General features: G+C 37.4%; 1 protein-coding gene across 3 annotated transcripts in view; it reads right to left on the bottom strand.

Moving 5' to 3' along the window:
- Positions 1–20,781, bottom strand: part of LOC115257546 (uncharacterized) — a 380,825-nt gene that overhangs the window by 183,939 nt on the left and 176,105 nt on the right. For all 3 annotated transcript variants that reach the window (XR_009999519.1, XM_062861131.1, XM_062861132.1), the window contains one exon: positions 6,888–6,922. The gene's annotated coding sequence lies outside the window, so the exon portion shown is untranslated. The remainder of the gene's footprint in view (positions 1–6,887; positions 6,923–20,781) is intronic.

Below are 20,781 nucleotides of genomic sequence, written 5' to 3'. Positions count from 1 at the left end.
AATCTAACCATGCAAGAGTCATCCTGATCGGTTCAGCCGTTCGTGACTTTTGTTGCCTCAAAGGGAAGTCAAACTCATTTTTATATATATAGATATTCAAATGGATTTCTTTTGAGATTCTTTCAGGGATAACTTAAAGTTTTTTTCTACAGGAGACTTTTAGAAATTTCTTTAGCGATTCCTCTCATACTTCTTGCATGGATTTCTTTCAAGATTTCTTCAGGAATTCCTCCCATCAATTGAATTCTCCCGGGATTCCTTTAGGGAATTCCTTGTGAGATTATTTAAGTTATACTTGCAAGGATTGCCCCTGAATTCCTTCAGAGATTACTCCCGGATTTCATTTCGGCACTTTTTTAGGTATTCCTCCGGAGATTCATTTGAAGAATCCTTCAGGGATTTCTGCTGTTTTATTTCGGAGGCTCCTTCAGATATCTCTCCGAGATTTTTTCAGATAATCTTTTCTAATGATTTCTTCGGCAATTCTTTAGGATTTCTTCATCTCTGGAATTCACTTCACTTTCTTGAATTTGTGCTCATGTAAAAACTTCAACTACACCCGCGCGGAACGCGATATGAAAAAGGACACAGCACGTGTTGTTCTTACAAAGTATTTAAAGTTGTTTGACTTTCTCGTTCACCAAAGTGAACTGATAGGCTATATGCTCACTCAAAAAACAAATTTTCGATAGAAGGCTCGGAGGGCCAAGTTACATATACCAATCAACTCAGTTCGACGAATTGAGATGATGTCTGTGTGTATGTATGTGTGTGTATGTATGTCTGTGCAAAAAAAGTTCACTCACTTATAAGGCAGGGATGTCTTTCAATACTGTAGGAGAATTTCTCTCATGATTCTAGGAGAATTCCTCCCAGGATTCTGGATGAATCCGCTAGGGAGATCTGGGGATATCCGTCCAAGTATTCTGGGAGAATCCCGAGAAAAAGCTTCTCTCCAGATTCTGAGGCAATCCATCAAAGGATTCTGAGACAATCTATCACATGATTCAGGGAGAATCCATCTAGGAAGTCTGAGAACATTCTTCAGGATTCTGGAAGAATCCCTCTGAAAATTCCTTTAAAGATTCTGAGAGACTCCATTTCAAAAAGTGGAGTTATCTCTCCCAGGATTCTAGGGGAATCCTTAATAGAATTTGGGGAGAATTCCTATTGGAAGAGTCTTTCTATCTTTTCTGGAATAAGGTCTGTCAAGATGATAATTTTCTGCATTTTGAAGGAATCTCTCACAGAATTTTAGAAGAATCCTCAGAATTATGGAAGAGTCCTTTTTAAAAATTTTCTCAGCAGTATTATATGGGAATACCTATTAGAACTCTATTAGAACTCAAGGGAAATTCTAAGGGAATTCATTTCACGATTTTGGGGTATTCCCTACCATGAGTTTCCTACCAATGGGAGGATTCTAAGAAAGTTCTAGATGATCTGGGTTGATTCCTCTAAGGATTCTGGAAGACCCTCACTTAGGATCCCACTCGGAATTCTGAGCAAAACTTTCTTAGCATTCTCAAAAACTCCTCTCAGACTTTTTGGAGAATCATATTTATTTATCATATATCATACTCGGCATTCTCGCAATTATGGCGAAACTCCTCTCAGAATTCTTGGGAAATCCCATACAGGATTTTAATGGCATCCTTCTCAGGATGCCGCGCAGGATCCTTTTAAAATTCAGAGTGAATATTACTAAGTATTCTACGGGTACACTCCCCAAGATTCTCTGAAAATTCGGTTTTCTGGGGTAATCCTCGTCAGGATTCTGGGGTAATTTCTCTCAAGATTCTTAGGAATTTGTCTCATGAATCTGGAGAAATTCTTGGAGCAATATTTTTCGAGATTATAGGAAACTCTCTATCAGAATTATTAATTATTGAAGAATCTCTCACGAGATTCTGGACAGAATTCTCCAGATAAATTTGGATTTTGGAGAATCCCTCGCATAGATTTTGTGATTCCCCTTAGGGTTCGCAAGAAATCCTTCCCAGCATTCTGTTGTCTGTATTCTGGAACAGTTGCTCCCAGAAATCCTGTATTCCAGTGCTTCCCAAACTGTGCGCCGCGGCGCCCTGGTGCGCCGTGAACAACTCTCAGGTGCGCCGCAGGCTCTTGAGCCAAAACACAAAGAACAAACTCTTATTATTGAAGGCAGAATATATTTTTAGTTGTTTTTGTATTGTTACTATAACTGGTATCTCCTCAAACCCTTTTTTGTATTCTATACCAATGCAATGTCTTACCTTATTGAGGAAGACTTCAAAAGAAAGTCATTTAAAGGGGTTGTTCCTCTTCTGAATTTTCAATTAAAAAGTAAATATTCCAAAGTCTACGAATGTTTTCCGGAATTTCGAATATTCTCATCAAACATTTAGATTTTTACAAAATTTCCAAATTTCCGGAATTTTGAAAATTTTCGTTAACACTCTCAAATTGTTATTTGGACTTTGTATGATTCTGCTAAGTTTTCGATTTTATCAATAGCTTGTAATTTAACGTAAATATTTCAAGAAACTGTCATCTATAATTACTGTCAATCTCCAGGTCTTCGTGCTGTCTCAAACGTTTTGGGACGACATTTTTACTTACATCACGATCATAACTTGTTTGTTTATCACTATAAATGAGATGTACGTACAAGAAAAATCTGCGACAATTTATGTGTCAATTTCATGCGTGATTCTGATAACCGCCTTTTTTGAGTTGGGATTTTTCAGTTCCGAATACAAAACATGACCCCTCACCGTCACCGTCAGCCGTCCAAACAGCTTCTAAACAATCCATTTGTATTTCTGATTTCACTAAAATTTGGTAATCTACGTAGTTTATTTAACAAATTTAAAAGTTTATTGCAATCCTCCAGAAATTTGTTTTAAGTTCTGCGAATCTTTAAGCAATTATCCTTTTTTTTTAATTACAAGAAAGCATGACATTGAACTTTTTTTTTTTACGATTTAAATTTGAAATTTTGAACTGTAGGTGTTAGAATTATTAAAATTCTTTGTAAAAAGTTGATGGTGCACCGCGACAATTTTGAAAATGTTAAAAGGCGCCACGGTAGCAAAAAGTTTGGGAACCTCTGCTGTATTCTGAAAAATCCTTCTTAGTAATCAGGGAAAATCCTTGGCAAGATTATGGGAAGATTCTCTTGAGATTCTGGTGCAATAATTTATAGTATTCTAGAGGAATCACTCTCAGAGTTCTAGGACAATCCCTATCAGAAGTTAAGGGAAATCCTTTCAAAGATTCTGGGGGAGTGTCTTTCAGAAATCTGAGGTAATTTTTCTGTTTTATTTGGAAATACCTCTCAGAATACCAGAGAATTCTTCTCAGGATGCTGGGGAAGTCCATTCTAGAAGTTCTCGTAATCCATTCCAGTGAGAATCCTTATCAGATTTTCCGAAAAATCCTTCTTAGGTTTTTAGATATATTTCTCTCAAGAATCTGGAAGAATCCATCTTATGATGCCTCTCAGGATTCTGGGGGAATCACTCGTAAAATTTTGGGGAATAACTTTCGGGAATCTGACAGAGTTATTGTCAGCATTTTAAAGGAATCCACCAAAGGAAGTTGAAGAAATTCTGGGATAATACCTGAAAGGATTCTGGAGGAATTCTTCTCAGGATTCTGGGAGAATCCTATTTCCCAGAATTGTGTGAGAGTATATCTCAGGTTTCTTTGGCAATCCCGCCCAGTATTTTGAGGGAACCTTTTTCATGATTCTGGTGTAATCCTTCTTAGGATTCTAAGCTACACTTTTCAGGATTATTTTAAGTTTCTTGGGGAATTCATCTTAAAATTTCGAAAATCTTTTTTTTTAGAATCTTTTTTTATTTTTTTTTATTTTTATTAATGTGTATTTTGACTACAAGAACTACAAGAATGTAGAAGAACCGCGCTTGGATTTCGTCTCAGGATTCTGGGATAATCCTAAGATTCTGGAACATTTTGAGAGAATCCCAAGGGAAAACTTCTCTCAGGATTCTGAGACAATCTATCACAGTATTCTGGGAGATCGATTCAAAGCATTCGATTAAATCGGTGAATCGATTCTGCTGATCCGATTCGAATCGATTCACAAAAATCGATATCTCAGCCAGCTTTGCCCAATGCTACTCCAGAGGTTGCAGAGGATGAGTCGGCAAGGAGAGTCCAACATAGATGCGGCCTTCACAAATTTCTACCTCATGCTTACACATTCGAATCGATGATAAAGACCGCCAGCTAAAAGTTATAAAAATAAAACCGTTATAAAGTTAAAGCCTACACACTTAGAAATTCTGAAAATTGCACGAAACGGAATCACCAAAAAACGTAAACGTTTTCAGGACGAAATCACAAATTGGACTCAATTTTACACGCGTCATGTAAGTGCTGCTTCGTTGCGTTAGATGTCAACAAATCCGTTGCACCAGAAACGTAGAATGAGTATCACTTTCACCAACCATCTTCTCACTCGGTGAAATAGCCGAGAGGTAAGAGATGTGGCTCACGATCAACAGATCCGGTGTTCGAATCTATGCTTGACGGTATTTTACTTTTCTATGTTTTATCTGTCGAATCGGTTCTAGCGATTGCTAGACGCTAAGAATTATTTTGGGGTGTTTTGAAAGACGTAAATTTACATGTTTTGACCTCTAAATTTGTGTTTTCGAAGATGCTCGTATATGTCAGGTTCAGGACACTTAAAGTTACATGATATTTTTTAGGTGTGTAGTTAAAAATAATGACTTTGGTTTATGTTACATATGTTTGTTTACTTATTGAAAAAACATCAATATGACTTAATGTAAACAAACAAAACATGTTATGTTTAACAAAAACATCATCGAAAACAAGTATTGAAAGACAGACTGAAAATGTTACTTATATATGACTTATGAAACATACTGATCATGTCATCATGTTACACATGTTTGCATACATACTGCAGAAACCCTCAATATGACTTCATAAGGACAAATGAAACATATTATGTTTCGACAGAACTTAACCAAAACAAGTATTGGAAGTAAGACTGAAAATATTTCTCTAATACGACTTATCAAACATGTTGAGTCTGTTGAGCTGTAGATGGGCTTTTATTTGTTTATCGTGTGGTAGGCATGAAGAAATTCAAGGAAGTTTCCTTTGCAATCTATGTCACTATTGACTCCATTCATCTTATTCAAGCAAACTTATACCATTATTATAAATAGCTAAACAAATCCTCCTGATAGTGCTACGGGTTGACGTAAGTGGTCTGAAGTGGTCTTGAAAGAAACTCTTACAGGAAGACTCAAGCCATTTTATGTCGTAAAATATAAATGTGAGCTGCAAAATATAGTGATAGTTTATATATTTATTACAATAATCGGGTAAGTTGTACGGCAGTAGTATTGAGAAGAATCTATTGAAAGTTCGCTATTGAAAGTTCGCGTGCAATACAAGAAATATGTTGTAATGTAAAACCCAACAAATTGGAGTGTTGTAATGTATTTGCATTTATTAACGAAACGAAGCCACAGCTCGAATTTTCATGAGCACAAATGTGAAGAATCGAAAGTCCCTACCGAGAATATGTTTGATGAACATATTAAGACAAATATAAAACTTAATCAGACTTGTCATATTGCGGCAAAATAAACGTTATTAGAACATATCCAACAAAATTGATAACAACATGTCAGGTTAGTTTGAAAAGACAAAATATTTACTCAAATACGACTTTTTAATAAGAGATCATTAAAGACTAGTTTTTGGAATCATGAATATCACTTATACAAGACAACATTTGTTTTGAAAAACTTTGAAACAACTGTTATAGGACAAAATGATTAGTTTAAGACTTCTGATTATGGTTTCGGTGTTACTTGGGTCGACAGAAATTTTACTTGACCGATGGCGATGGCGGGCAATCACCCAGGATGGAGATCTTTCAATTCGGCCCTTTGAACTACCAGAGGTGCTCAGGGCTGAAAGTTAGTAGTAAGTATGAGATCTTCGTTTGCTTTTATTTCATGTCTATAATATACACAACTCTACTCATGCATGTATGTACCTGGTACAATGCGTTAATAAAAGAAACCATGCTATCACAGCAAGAACATAGTAGCAATCAGGCAAAGCAACGCAAAAACGGTTATGATTGAGCTATTTTCCTAATGGTCCCCTATTTTCTTCTCTAGCAAAGGCAAGCTAATCCCAATGGTTTCATCCCCTACCAGTCAGTGCCAAGATCCAAACACGGCGTGCAATGAGCAATATCAATTACCATTATCCTTTTGAATAGCTCTGTGGTTCTCGTTAGGGTTGGCTCATCACCACCACTACTCAGTTTACCTATTGCTTCCGGAACAATGGCGATGTCGTCATTTTTATGCGGTCTTTCCGATTTCTTGGGTTGGAAAATGCTCATTATCATAAGGTTCTAGTGTTCCTATATGATGTTTTGCATAGAGATTCTTTTCCTTAACCCATTTCCATTATGGATCACAGGGTTTTAACTGTTATTCTGCTTGATAGACTGGAAGAAGATATTCTGATTAGGCATGCAAAAATAATTGTTACTTATGAGAACAATGCAAGTCGGTTTGCAGCATGAACGTGAATATTTGCTGCTTTATGCTTAAGCGGTATAAACAGTTTGCATAAAGATTTTGAAAATAGCCATAGTTCTTTTAATTATCTACAATTGATTAAATTGTCATTCCTTTATTTAAGACACTGTCCGTATTATGGTATGTGCCAGTATTGGCTGCCAGTTCATTGAAGCGAATCTTCTTACAGAAGAACATTTCTCAGTGGCTGAATTTCAACCACACACCGTGAATATAACAAACGAGATTTTAATTGTATCTGAAAGACTATTAGTTCCACGTGATTGATCAACTTACCGTTACATCACGTCAGCCATATCCATTGTCAGAATCTGAAAAGTGAAAAAGAAGAAAAGAAAATAATTATCACATTGCCTGACGCTCATTCCGCTGATCGGAATCTCATTCAATTCATAGCCCCACGAACCCACGAATTGGTTATTACCCTTCCTCCCCAACAGATGGCAAAACTATTTTCAAGCAATCTCCTCCGCGATACAATAAAAGACCGGGGCACTTTACGGTCACGCAATTCCAGTTCCCCTGCAACAACGTTACCCCCGCACTAGCCCGCATACATAGAGGACTCAGTTTAACGACACGGAATACGCGATGCGGATGATCTGCCCCTCCCCGCCCGGTATCCATAATTAGCCCATTCATAAAGTGGGTTTTCGAATTCTAACTGAGAACCAACCTAAAGGAGAAGCATGGGGAAAACTTCCCTCGAGGGAGCCACGTACTGTGCCACACAATCACGTAATTTTTACCTCACAAAGCTAGGAATTATTTTTCATTTTTTTTAGTCGGATCGTGGAGGTGGTGCGGCTGCTAAGGGACTGTATTGCTCCTCGTGTCCTCCCAAAAAGGACACTACTGGTCACAACAGTTAAGTGACACACTACTGTAGAACGGCGCTGTCCGTATTTTTTTCATGTCATTTTGTTAGGCTTTTATTTATGCCTGGAAACATAGGGTACGTACCGAAGCAATAAACTCACAGGTATTGGGTAAAACCATTCCCGGGATATTTGGGTTTTATTCTTACAAAACGGTTTTTAACTGGTTTTGAAACAGTTTCAGGTGTTGTTTCATGTAAAACACCTAAACGATTTTTTAAATAAAGAGTCTTACAGAACTCATTAAGGAGTCATTAAAAGTTGGAATGACTTCATCAGAATTGCTTTTAATTTGTTGGTAAAGTTTGTGAAGTGTGTTCTAATAGATTTCGTTAAAGTACAGTGTTTTGAGACATTTTAACAAATTTTACGTTAAACAAAAACTGAATGTTTCAGAATAGCTAATTTACCCAGGGAAATGGATTTTTTTTTGAATTTATTGACACTAACCGGCGACAAGAGAGTTTTTTATGCTGCACAGCTATTAACTTCAAATATGTAATTTTGCCTTCCGATCATTGCTGATATTCCTCAAACCTCAAGGCCAGTTCGCCAAAGGATTAACTGTGTGTGGCTGCTCGATGATATTTATCAATTTTCCCGCTCGTGGAGTTCCTCTCTGGAGCCACCATTTTCCTACTTGTGTTTGACACGTAGACCAAAGCTAGCTTCAAGGCCGACTCAATTAAAAATCTCCATTATTTATATTAATAAGCTATTTCGTGAATCTTACGGACCATCTACGTAATGCTGGCGAATAGATGTCTGGATACACTGTCTGGTCATATTTTCAAAATATACCAGTATAAAACCCTTCATCGTTTCTACGCGTTGTCTGTTCCACAATTTAACGAGCGCTTATGTAATGGCATCTCTGGTCATCATTTTTTTTACTTTATCAGGGTGTCTATTCATAAGTCACATAAAAATAACCTGAGTTTTTCCAGAAGAGTATTTTAAAAGTTCAGAAATTAGCTTAAATTTTATATAATTTCAATACTTCCCAAAAGCTATACAGGAATATTCTCAAGAACTAGATAAAAAATAAGGGTAAGATTTATTATCCAAGAATTTCCACCAAATGGCTAAATTATTCCAAGAACTGTTTCGCTCCTATATTTTCGAAAGTTTAGGGAAGTTTAGAAGGTTTAGGAACGTTTGGATATTTTGGGATCCTAAAATAGGTTTAGGAATATTTCTAGATTTTCCCAGAGTTCTTTTGTGTCAATTTCAAGAAATTGCTTTGACATTTCCACTATGATTTTTTTAAGGTAATGACATCCTAAACATTCAGGAGTAATTCCACATACCATCTCTCTCTCTTCTTAGCGTAACGTCCTCATTGGGACAAAGCCTGCTTCTCAGCTTAGTGTTCTATGAGCACTTCCACAGTTATTAACTGAGAGCTTCCTCTGCCAATGACCATTTTGCATGCGTATATCGTGCAATGAGCTCTTTCTTGCATTTGCCAAAGGTTTTTCGTTTGGAGGTTTGCCGGGGCTCTTGTTTTTTGGATTTTTTCAGTTCTCCAAAGCTATTATCTTTCAGTGGTTTTTCACGTATTAGCTCCCATAAAAAGTTTCTTTCAAGATTTTTCGGTGTTCTTACAGGAATTCTGATAGTTGTTTTTAAGATTTCTACCATCAGAACTTCAGAATCAAAGTCCCTGTCATGATTTATCCAGTATATCCTTGTGGAGTTTCTCGCTAGATTTCATGTCGATTCTATCCGATATTTCTCCGGGAGTTTATAAGTTATTCAGGAAACATTTCGAGAAACTCTTGAAAAAAAATCCTGCGAGAACTCTAGGAGGAACTACGAGGAAAAGCCTGGGAAACGACCTGAAAGAAATCACGAAGAAAACTTCATGAGGAATCCCAAATAGCACTTCCGAAATCTTAGGGGAAAGTCCAAGATAAATTCTGGGAAAAAATGAGAGACATCCCAAGACCAACACCAAAGTCCAGGGAGAAACTCCTTGAGAAATCTCAGGTGGAACTTCAACAAATCCGACGAGAACAATGACACATATTGCTCATTTTACTGGCACTTTACCAGATTTGCTGGTATGTCTGAAACATACTGGAAAAACTTGTAATTAGAAGGCATGAAATGTTGCTAATAGACAAATTGAGAGATGAAATTTGTGAAAAAAATCGCGTTCTGGTGGGATTCAAACCCACGACTCCGTATTCGCTAGAGCGGCGCTTCAACCAACTAAGCCACAGAATAGGTAATGGTTCTGCGGAATAGAAAGCCAAACTGACTCCGAAGCCGCACCATGAACAGTCCTATTTCACAAACACATCTCTCTTTTCGGCTTAGATGCCAAGTTGTTTTGCTGGTGTCTAATTAGTATGCGTCGAGAGCTCGGCGCGGTCGGACGTTCAGACGACCAAACTGCGCCATGTGACGCAAGCACGGGTGCAATGACACATATTGCCCATTTTACCGACGAGAACCTTTAGGAAATGTTCCGGTTGAAACTTTTGTAAAAGCTCAGGATGAAAAACTCTGAAAAAAGGTCATGAGAAATTCTTGAAGAAATTACAGAAACAATCCCAGGAGGAACTTCTGCAGCACATTCGTGAAAATCTCGCGAAAAGAAAAAATCGTGAAAGAAATTCTTTGGTAGAGCTTTACTAGAAGCTTCTGCAGCAACTCTGGTAGAAATCGCGGGAGATCCCGCGAATACCGGGAGAAGTCGCGAAAAATCTTCACAAGGAATTTCGGAAACTCTGGAGGAAATTTCGTAAAATTATTTGAGATATGTCTTTAGAGGTACCCTTGGGCGATAAATCCTGGTACAAGTCGCACTAAAGTTTATTTCGGCAAAACGCAGGAAGGATTTCGAAAAAATCCCACGAGGGAATCTGGAAGAAGTTTTGGAAAGTAATTCTGAAAAATGCGCTGGAAAGAATTGAACAAATCTTGGAAAAATGCCGGTATGCAACCGGGCAAATTTCTAGGAAGAATTTAAAAGGAAAACCAAGGAAAATGATGTGTAAAAATCTGGAAGAAAGCTTGTGGGTAATCCTGGATGGCATTCCAAGAGGTGTTTCTAAGGAAGTTCCAGAAGAAATTTTCAACGTCTCCACGGAATCTGTTCCTACTACAAACTTGTAGCTCATGTACCAAAGAAGTACTGCATTTTCTAAAACTTTTTATTCACACAAAAAATGTAGCAAAGTCTGTAGTAAAGTTCATACCACCCAATGTTCGCTTTTTCATGGTTGTTGAGTTTACCTGAGTATTAAAAAAATCCATGAGTATTCCAACTTTTTCTCTATTAAACAGGATTCCCTGCGATTTCCCGGTTTTCCAGTTTCTTTTTCAGGTAGTATACATCCTGCTTTCCCATACCGTTTGGTGTTAGAATATTGGTTCGCTATCTAGGATTTTCAGACTACAGACATCTTCATCGTACCTGCTAAATGTACCCATTTTGTAAACTATGCAAGCCCAAAACTCCGTATACCTAGTGATTTGAATTTAATTTCTTCATTTTGGATTTTTAATTAAACCACAGATTGGAATTTTTTTCAGAGAGTCATCCCAAAAGTTTTTAGGAGATACCAAAATCTCGCCTTAATTGTTTTCAAAGTTTATTCAAGAGATTCCTTCTAAGATTTCTCCTCAGAAAATTGCAGTAGTTTCATTTATTTTAATTTTTTTAACCCTTTCTCTAGAGGTTCCTCTACGAATGCCTGCTTCACTTGCTCCAGAGTATCCTCCAAAATATTCTCCAAAGAATCGCCTTAAGCTCGTGTAAGAATTGCTTCAAAATTTCACCAAAAAATCTTCCTGGAACTTCTTAAACTTTCAGGACGCGCGCCATCAAGCAGCTGAAACTGCACCGCGCTTGTATGTATACGACGATCGTGGTTTTTTGCGAGTGTTGTACTTTTTACAATGGCGCGCGTCCTGAAGTGTTAGGATTTTTTCGGGGGGTCTTTCATTTTTTTTAAATTTCTTTTTATTCGTGAATTTTAACTTAGGCTAATTCTTAAATAATCTTCCAACTATATCTTAAAGAATCTCTCCAAAGATTCCTCCGGAAACTCTTTTACAGATTTTATAAGTAGATTTTTTGAAACTCATCAGAAAGTTCAGAAAGTTTTTAAATATTACTTTTTAAGGGATTCCACAAAGAATTTTGAAAGCGATTCTTTCAGGAATTCAAATTCCTTGGAATTTGAATATAGAGGAATACCTCCAATGAATCCTCCAAGAACTCCTTCAGAGAATTTAGGAATTCGACTCGACTTGAAACTATTCCAAAATTTTTCAGAGCATTTCGCCCGGAAATTCCTCTACTACAAAGTCATCCAGAAGCTCTTCTTCTCATTCCATTAGAACTTCCAGAAGTTGGAGTGGTCCTAGTAAGATGAAGAAAATACGCGACCACCACGCTGAGAAACGCTTAAAATGTGATTTTTTTTCCTTCGGAAGGGAAGGGAAGGCTCCCGGGATGAACTAGTCTAGGGATGTAAATCTCGTTAAGACAGATAACTGAAAACTGCAAGCAGTTCCATTAGATTCCTCCAGAAGTATTTCGAAAGCTTCATCGAGATGATTCTGGAAAGGTCCTTCCAAGAATTCCTCCAAGTGTGAACCATGTAGTTGTACCAGTGTTGCCTCTTTGAATTCATGCAAAGATGCCTTCAGGAGTTTCTTTAAAGATTCGTTAAAAATTCACATCAATCGGAGGAAATTCGGGAGTGAATTGTGAAAGATTATCTGCAGGAACTTTTTGATGAATCTCTTGAATTCCAGGATGATTCTCCAAAAAAAAAAAACTCCTGGAGGAATGTTAAGAGTTTTTATCATTATTTTTTTAATTTTTCAACCATATATTTTGAAAGAAGGAATCTAGAGGGTAACTCCTGGAAAACCCTTTTGAGAAACCTACGGAGGAATTGCTCGAGAAGTCTCTGCATGATTTTCTGACTTAATCTCTCCAGCAAGCTTATACATAGTGCTCTGGAGTAAACCCAGGAGAAATTTTCAGTCCAATCTCTGGAGGAATTCTTTGAATTCCTAGATAAAGTATAAAGCAGTTTTTAGAAGAATCTCTGCACGAGTTTTTTGGAGTATTTCTGTAGTATCTTATGAAAGCATCCCTGAAGGGACAACAGAAGAAAATTTTGGTGAAATCATAAGGACTGTATCGGAAATTAACTATAAACATTCAAAATGCTCTATCTCGAAGCACGGTTGGTCTTTTTATTCCGGTTCTTCTATGAAATCATCACAATATAGTGAAGCTTAGAATAGCTTGAAGAAATATGGAAAATGTTTAGTATTATTGAAAATATGGTTCTATGAGTATACCACACAAAATAACAATCTGTACAACTGCTTTTTTTTTTTTATTTTTTTGAACGTTTCAAAAATTTGTAGCGAAAAAAATTTGTACGGGGAAAAATCTGGAAAATAATGATTATTACTAGCAGTTATGTACACATAACATATCACTCAATACCGACTTTTAAAATGCTTATTTTGGATAGAAAAACCTCCAACATTTAGAATATGATCTATCCCAAAAAATCACCTACTTTTTGGTCGAACTTTGACGCTCTGTTTTAGAGGTTATAAAATTCCGTTCTCTGGGTAAGCTACCTCTTCAATAGATTTAAATATATACCTAATCGTAAAAAATGCAAATTAACAACTTTATGTATTTTTTATTTGAGTAATCGTTCTTTGAAGACGCATAAAAAAAGAGTTTCTCGAAAAATGGCATATTTTCCATTTTTAAGAATTGCCCTAAACTGCGGAGGGATTTTTTCTAGATAAAAATAATTTTCCTATATCATGAGCATTCTGGAAAAGAATATATTAGCGCAAAAATAAGAGAAACTGTTGAATAATTTCCCACCGTTTTCGCAATTTTGAATTTTTAGGAGGTGTCCAAAATTTTAAAAACATATGTGCAATCTTTGAGATAAAAGTCCAAGTTAAATGATCATTTTTTGAAAATCAGAACTGCCATTCGTTATTTAAGAGATTTATATAGTATCTCCAAAAATAAAGTTATGTTTATTTTGAACAGATTATTTTTCAGGCAATTGTGAACATTTATAGATAATTTCCGATACAGTCCTTAGAAGAAGCTCATGGAGAACTTAGTGGTGGAATCTCTAGAAAAGTTCTTAGGATTAAAATTCTTGTAGGATTTTTTTTAAACATATATTTAAAAGTATTTTCGGAAGTAAATTTGAAGTGTTTAAGTGGAAACGTTTCTTAAGCTTTGATTAGATTAGCAGAGGTATTATTGTGCAACTTTTGAATGAATCTGTGCAAAAGTTCCAAACTTTGTGGCGATAATTGTAGTAAATTTTCTAGAGGAAAATTTCTATATAAACCTTTTCAAGAATTCCAGATGACATTTTTGAAATAATTCCGAACCGAATTCCTAGTGTCTCGCTTCAGGAATTTCTTGTGAAATATTTACAAGAAAGTCAAGCGGCACCTCTGGAGAAATTCCTAAAACAATCTCTTGATAGATTCTAGGAAGAAACTGATATACTTCTACAAGAAATTATTGGGCAAATCTATGGAAGAATTCGTAGATTTTTTTTAGGAAATCCTTGGTAAATCTCGAATACTTGGAGAATTCTTCAAGAAGTCCTAAATAAATCTTTGGGAGATTTTTTGAAAAAAAAATTGGAGTAATTTCTAGAGGATTGTCTGATAGAATCAATTGACAAATTCACCCCGCTCATAATTTATCCGGACGGAAAAGCCAACTGTAGAGGGATAAGTTTGTTAGTTTCTTTCGATACGAAAAGTTCCTGAATCGACCGGGAATCGAACCGGTCTCCCTCAGCATCCCAAGTAACAATGATGGCTGATTAACAGCTTATTTGGCCAAAATTTTAAAAATCAAGCTTAAGAGCGGTTTATTCAGCCGTTGTACAGCAATAATGTTTGTTGGAATGGTCTTACCTAGCTACCTACGCGCTTATCACTTCGGCACGCTCTAATAAAAATGAGCCGGGAGGAATCCTTGAAGAAGCCCGGGAGTAACACTTAAAGGAATTCCGGGATCAAATCCGGAATAATGTCTGGAAGGAATCCCTAGACGAATTCTAGAAGGTATTCTTTAAAAAAACTGCAGGAAATTTTGAAATTTATTTTGGCGAACCATAATCCAAGATGGCGACCATTCCATAGGTTTGAGATATGATACCATGCAATATGGTGGTCTCCAATTAGCCTAGAGGTTAAGGCTATGGTTCGGCAATCCGGAGACGGCGGGTTTGATTCCCGTTCCAGTAGGGAAACTTTTCTCGACTCCCTCACAATGTACAAAATCATGCAATAGCAGGCAAAGAACGCCCTTCAAATAATAACTTCGGAAATGCCCTTAGAACACTAAGTTGAAGAGAAGCAGGCCAAGTTCCAATGCGAACGTCAAGCCATAAAGAAGAAGAAGAAGAAGAAGAAGAAGAAGAAGAAGAAGAGGAAGAAGAAGAAGAAGAAGAACCCAAGTAGCAATGAATGCTGGACAGTGAGAGTATTAGCTGAACATTGGCTGGTTAATGGTGCCAGTGGCTGAAAACAATGACAGCTGAATATTGGTCTGAAGTATGGCTTGTTCACCCTATTTGATCAGCAATACATAAATGGCTGAATATTACGTTGAATAGAGTATTCTCATCTGTGTAACCAGCTTTAAAACATAAACCAGCCTGCACAATTATCCATATGTTGTTCAGCCTTTAATCAAACAATTTTTGAATGCTGAACCAATCTAGTTTTCGTAGTGTCCACATCGCTTTTCCAGCCTCAATGCAGACTCAGTTCAACTGGCGTTCTTGATTATTCAGACACAACAAGTGATGCTCTCGTTTTCGAGGGTTTGTATACAATTCTGTGTGGTGTACATGCTAAGGTCAGTGACCATAAATGAGGAGGTCCGAGTTCAACTCCCGGTTTTCACATAAATTAGTTTATACATACCAGCACATCTCTTCTGGGAAATAAAGCCACAAATAATGAAATTAAGCTTACGGAATTGTTTTTTTTTATTCAAAAAAAATAATTCCGTAAAAACAATAAATAAATTTGATTGATTACTGATTAAGCACATATTAAGCCTTAAACCAGCCTTCCAAAGAACCTTCAATCAGCTAAAGGTTGGATAAAATCACCAAAATTAAATGTTTAGGAGCTGATTAAAGGATTGTACCTCTTGTGCCCAGTTTTTATTCAAATGAAGGCTGCTTTAAAATATTTAGAAAAACGTTTGTACTGCATTAAATTGTTACCTGGGCATGCAATATGAGCATCAATCGATCGGGATGGATGAGTAGAAGGGCAGAGGGTAGGGTAGAGGATTAGGCTTACGGGTAAGATGGTGAGTAGGGTAGAAAATAAGCAAAAGAGTTAGAGCACGCTAACGCCGCTCAGCACTAAAGTGCATAATTTCCAGACTACACCAAAAATGTGTAACCCTTGCACATTCACAAAATCAGCTGCTGTGTCCACAAAATCGTTAAATTCGCAAAAAAAAATTGTTTGGCAATCTAGCTAGGTTTACTAATGACCTTGGGAAACATAAAAATATCAACATTTCGCATCTAGACGAGTGTACGAGCTGTTTTTTGAGAATGTGTAACTGTCACACATTTTTGTGTGGTCTGGAAATTATGCACTTATGAGTAGGGCTTACACATTTTAGTGCTGAGCGGTTTTACTGTGAGTAGAAGGTACGGCAGAAGGTAAGGTAAAAGATAGGGTAGGTAGAGGTTATGCTAGATAATGGTAATGGGTAAAGGTAGAGGATAGGACATAGGGTTAGGATAGAGAAAAGAGAAGACGGGAAGGTAGAGAGTAGAGGGTTAGGGTAGAGAGTAAGGTGAAGAAATGAGATGAAGTTAGATGAGATGCAACCTTCTCGAGATAATGAAAGGAAGAAAAGAAATTTTACAGGGGAATCTTTCAGGAATTTCTTCAGGCATTCCTCTCGAGAATATTCCCAAGAAATCCTCCCGGAATCCCTCCAGATGTTCCATCCAAATTTCCTGCAAGGATTTCTTCTTAGATTTCTTCACTGAAGACTCTTCAGGGATTTCTGCAAGGATTGCTTCTTTCCTGATTCGTGCTGGGATTCCTTCAAAGTTTTCTCTCGCGATACCCGCTGTGATTTCTTCTGGGATTCTTTCAGAAAATAAATTTGAAACAATAAAGATTTTTGCACATATCTCTTCAGAAAATTCTATATTTTTCAGGTATTCGTGCCGGAAGTTCTGACGTGATTCCTTCAACAATTTTTCTCGAGTGTTTTGAATTTTCTTCAATAATTCTTTCCGGGATTTCTTCTATAATTCTTTCAGCGATTCCTGCCACGATTCCTCTAAAGAATCCATCAGATTTTCGCTACGGGGTTCCTTCAGGTATAACTTCAGGGATTTCTGCCGGGATTGCTATAGAAAATCTTGAAAGGATTCTTTCAGCAATTCCCGCTGGGATTACTTCAAGGATTTCTTCTGGCATTTCTTTGAAGATTCCTGCCAAGAAATATTCAGAGAATCCGACGGTTTTTTTTTTTAATATAGGTGCCGGGATACTGGTATTAAAAGAAAAACAGAGAAATGGAGAGCAACAGGCTTATTGATACACCTAGATATCTCTAGTAAACTATGATGCCGATGCCAACTGACAGTCATTTTCTTATTCTTCTTGAGTAGTTATCCTCTCTTTCACTTCTTATAGATTCATAGTATCTATACGGATCAGAATACAATGAGAATATAAAAGTTGAGCTACAATAGAGCTCGAAATTTTTATCAGATGTTGAGGACCGACAATGAAGAATTGTTTTGAAACTACACCACAGACTTCATTTTTTTCATGAAATCACGTTTGTTTTATTGAAATTTCGAGACTCCTTGGGCGTTAACTGGTTACGTTAAAATTTGCAATAGAGGTTTCTAAAAATTTACAGTATCAATCATATCGTGCAAATATTCTATTGAAAAAGCCCAACGAAACGACGTCCAACTGTCCTTTTCCCTGCCGCAGTCGTCGGTCCGACCGAAACGAGGTGACGACTATGGTATCAGTTTATGGTGTTAGACACCTTTCCGAGAAGGTCCATTTTGTTTCAGCAGGATAACCGAAAACGGATGAAGGTGGAGCTGGTAGTAACAGTTCTGGGCATCACGTTTCGCCGTTTTCAGTTCGGTAGTAAACTGGCGACGTGAAAGTAGCCAGTCACAGCAATATGGCATTAGGCTAATGAACAATCATGACGACGACCAAGTGGCGATGACGGGCGGAGGTGAGGATGATATCCACGAGGACGTGGACGTGAAGTCCCAGATGTGGGTGAGGAACGATAGTGGCGGAGAGGTAGTTGATGGCAGTGGTCATTAATCAAATCGAGAAGCGAACGGCACAAACAACCGTGCGTCACCATTTTTCGACGATTTCATTTCGAATAATGGTAACCGTAAGTTGGTCAGAGGCGGTTCTCAGGACGGGGTAAAAGGAATTATATTCAGCAGTTGGCTGCGGACACAAACTCTCTTCTGATGAAAGTTATATACTATCCAAGGCGAACAGTACGACACAAATAAGAGTACCATGCTTTGACAATATTGGTGAAAACTATGAAAAATTGGGATATTATTCTCAAAATTTTTTGTAAGCCTGTTTGTCCTACAAGTGCTAAAGGTGGACACACGAAACGAGACATCTTCACATGGATGCTAAATACATGTTTTACGGTACTTCTCACGCTAAGAACGATTGTCCACAGAAAGCAGTCAAACTTTTAAGATTTCTTCACCCGCAAAAAGGTTGTTGAATCACGTGCCGGGCAGATGAATGGGAACGTTGTAGGTATAACGAAAGTGAATGATTGTTCAAATCTTATATTGATCTTCATATTGTACAAGAAAATCCACGAATAAAACAAATTCTGGAAAATTTGTAAAAGAAGTCCTTGTCACATTCTTAGAGACGATTTTTCGTTCAAAACTGCCGACAAAATACAATTTTATTCGTAGCAGCCGAAAAATCATCTCACAATTTCAGAGAGAAAATTATCTTGAAAACATTCTCTTTTCAAAAACCCGCCTAACAACAGCTATGGAATTCACCTCGCCAAACAATGTAGAGCCCTAATTAATTGCTCATCTTGGCGCGCAAATTTAATTCACACCGAACACCAAGCGTCCTGAAAGGACCTCCCGAGTGAAATTATACGGCCATTGAACAAAACGACGACGTCGACGATGACGATTTTCAGTTCGCTTGGGAACACACTAAATGATTGTGAGTGTCAACTTCAGAGCGCGACCTTACTCTACTATACAGATTGCCACGACGCTCCGAAACGAAACGATGCCAAATAATAAAAAAAAAAGATGCGATGATCTCTTCACCCGGCTTTTTTGGCAAGTGGAGTTCTCTCGTCCTCTGTTCATGAGCCCGAAGAAGCGTGAAGAAGTTGAAGACGACCGCGCGCCATCCGCACCCGGCAACGGTAAATATGGCAAATGGAAGGCCCATAAAACACACTTTAAGATGGTTCTTGCCAATTGGCCACAGCCACCACTACTGTGTGTGCCCTAGAAGGAAAATTTCGCCGTAGTCAGCAGATTTCATGGAATGGGTCGGTCTCCTACTATTAGTTGGGGAACTAGCTGACTAGCCGAGCAGCAGCGCGCGGTGGGGGTGAATCACTCGAGCTGATTCGGCTATCTTATTTGAAGAGATTAGACACTGACGGCGAGGATGAGACTTGTGTCGGTTGATTTCTTGAGCTCTGCGGAAGGTTGCTGTGGAGAGTGAATAAAAATACACATTCAATTGAATGGTTCATGGGAAGCTTATGGATGCTGACATTATGATTCGGTGGGTAATTGGTATTGAACGTAATTTTGATGTCTGGTTTAGTTTTCTTCGAATTAATCCATATCCACTCAGCATACTAGTTATATTACAGTAGAATAAGTCAGCAATCTTTAAGAAAACACGTGAGTAACGTTTTCAGCTAGAGGCTGTACAGACTGAACGAAACTTAACACTAGACAAGAGACACACAGAGTATGCCCTATGTGGATACGGAGAAGAAACTATTCTCACGAAACATCTCGCCGCCCAGAGCGGGAATCGAACTCTCACCCCACAGCATGGTGCGATTAGAAGCTTGGTGACATGGCTTTAAGGCTCCACGTTCATGCCTTTTTCACGAGTTTTTTTTTTTTATAAATTCATCTTTGAATGTACAGCTATAGGATTTTCTGCCCTAGTCTAGTCTTATCTAGTCTACACATACACAGCCATTTCTTGAAAGAGTCTAGTAAAATGATCGACTAATCGACTTAATCGACTAAATCTATCATTATGTTTGTCATTATCAATACCTACTTGCATGGCATTTTAATGTTTTTCATGAACAAATTCTCCACCTGATTTTTTCAGATTTTGTTTTTCATTTTTTTTTTGTAAAATTCCTCAAAAAAACATTTCTGGATTGCTTAAGAGCTTAAAGGAGTTTTCTCTCGGGAATTTTCCACAATTTTATCAAGGATACCATAAAAACTGTTCTCTGTATTCCCACCCGGAATTGTTCCAGAGCTCTTGGGATTGTTCATATGATTTATTCCGGAATTGCTCCTAGAAACCCTCCAGGATTCATCCAAATGTTCTTTTACATATTCATTCTGGAATTTCTAGAGGGATGACTTTCCGGATTTATCCAGAATTTCCTTTATAATCCTCACGCTCTTTCAGAGGTTTTATTCGACATTTCTGTAAAGTTCCTCCCGGGTTCCTTCGGGGATTCCTATCAATATTTCTCCTGGAATTCGGCCAGCAATTACTCTAGAGGTTCCTCGTTAAATTTCCCCCGGGTTTGCATTTTTGTCGCTCTTTCACAACTCAAATTTTGTCATTCTTTAAGATACAGATGTCAAGTGATTAAAAACTATGTAAACTTTCATCTCACGAAGACTCGTTCCAAAATTCATTAAGATTTATACAATTTTATCAGTTTTGTGCAATAAATGCACAACTCAAAATCAGTCAACTTTCTCAATAATCGTTGAAAAATAGTAATTCTAAATTCCTAAAACAGATAGTCCATCAGCCCCTTTCAATGATACAGCAATCAACATTCGTTAAATTTGGTCATATTATAAGTTAAATACGTGAACTTGCAGGATCCTTTTCAAAAAATTCACATTTTTCAGTTGTTTTCCTATTGCAGGAAGCCAACAGTATATAATCCCTCTGGCCCAAAGGTTTTCTCAAGGTCGATACGGATGGTC

This window comes from Aedes albopictus, chromosome 3 (genome assembly GCF_035046485.1).
Source record: "Aedes albopictus strain Foshan chromosome 3, AalbF5, whole genome shotgun sequence".
NCBI classification, from domain to species: domain Eukaryota; kingdom Metazoa; phylum Arthropoda; class Insecta; order Diptera; family Culicidae; genus Aedes; species Aedes albopictus.
Note: the sequence above shows the minus strand (reverse complement) of the source record. Positions and strands in the feature narration are given on the sequence as shown.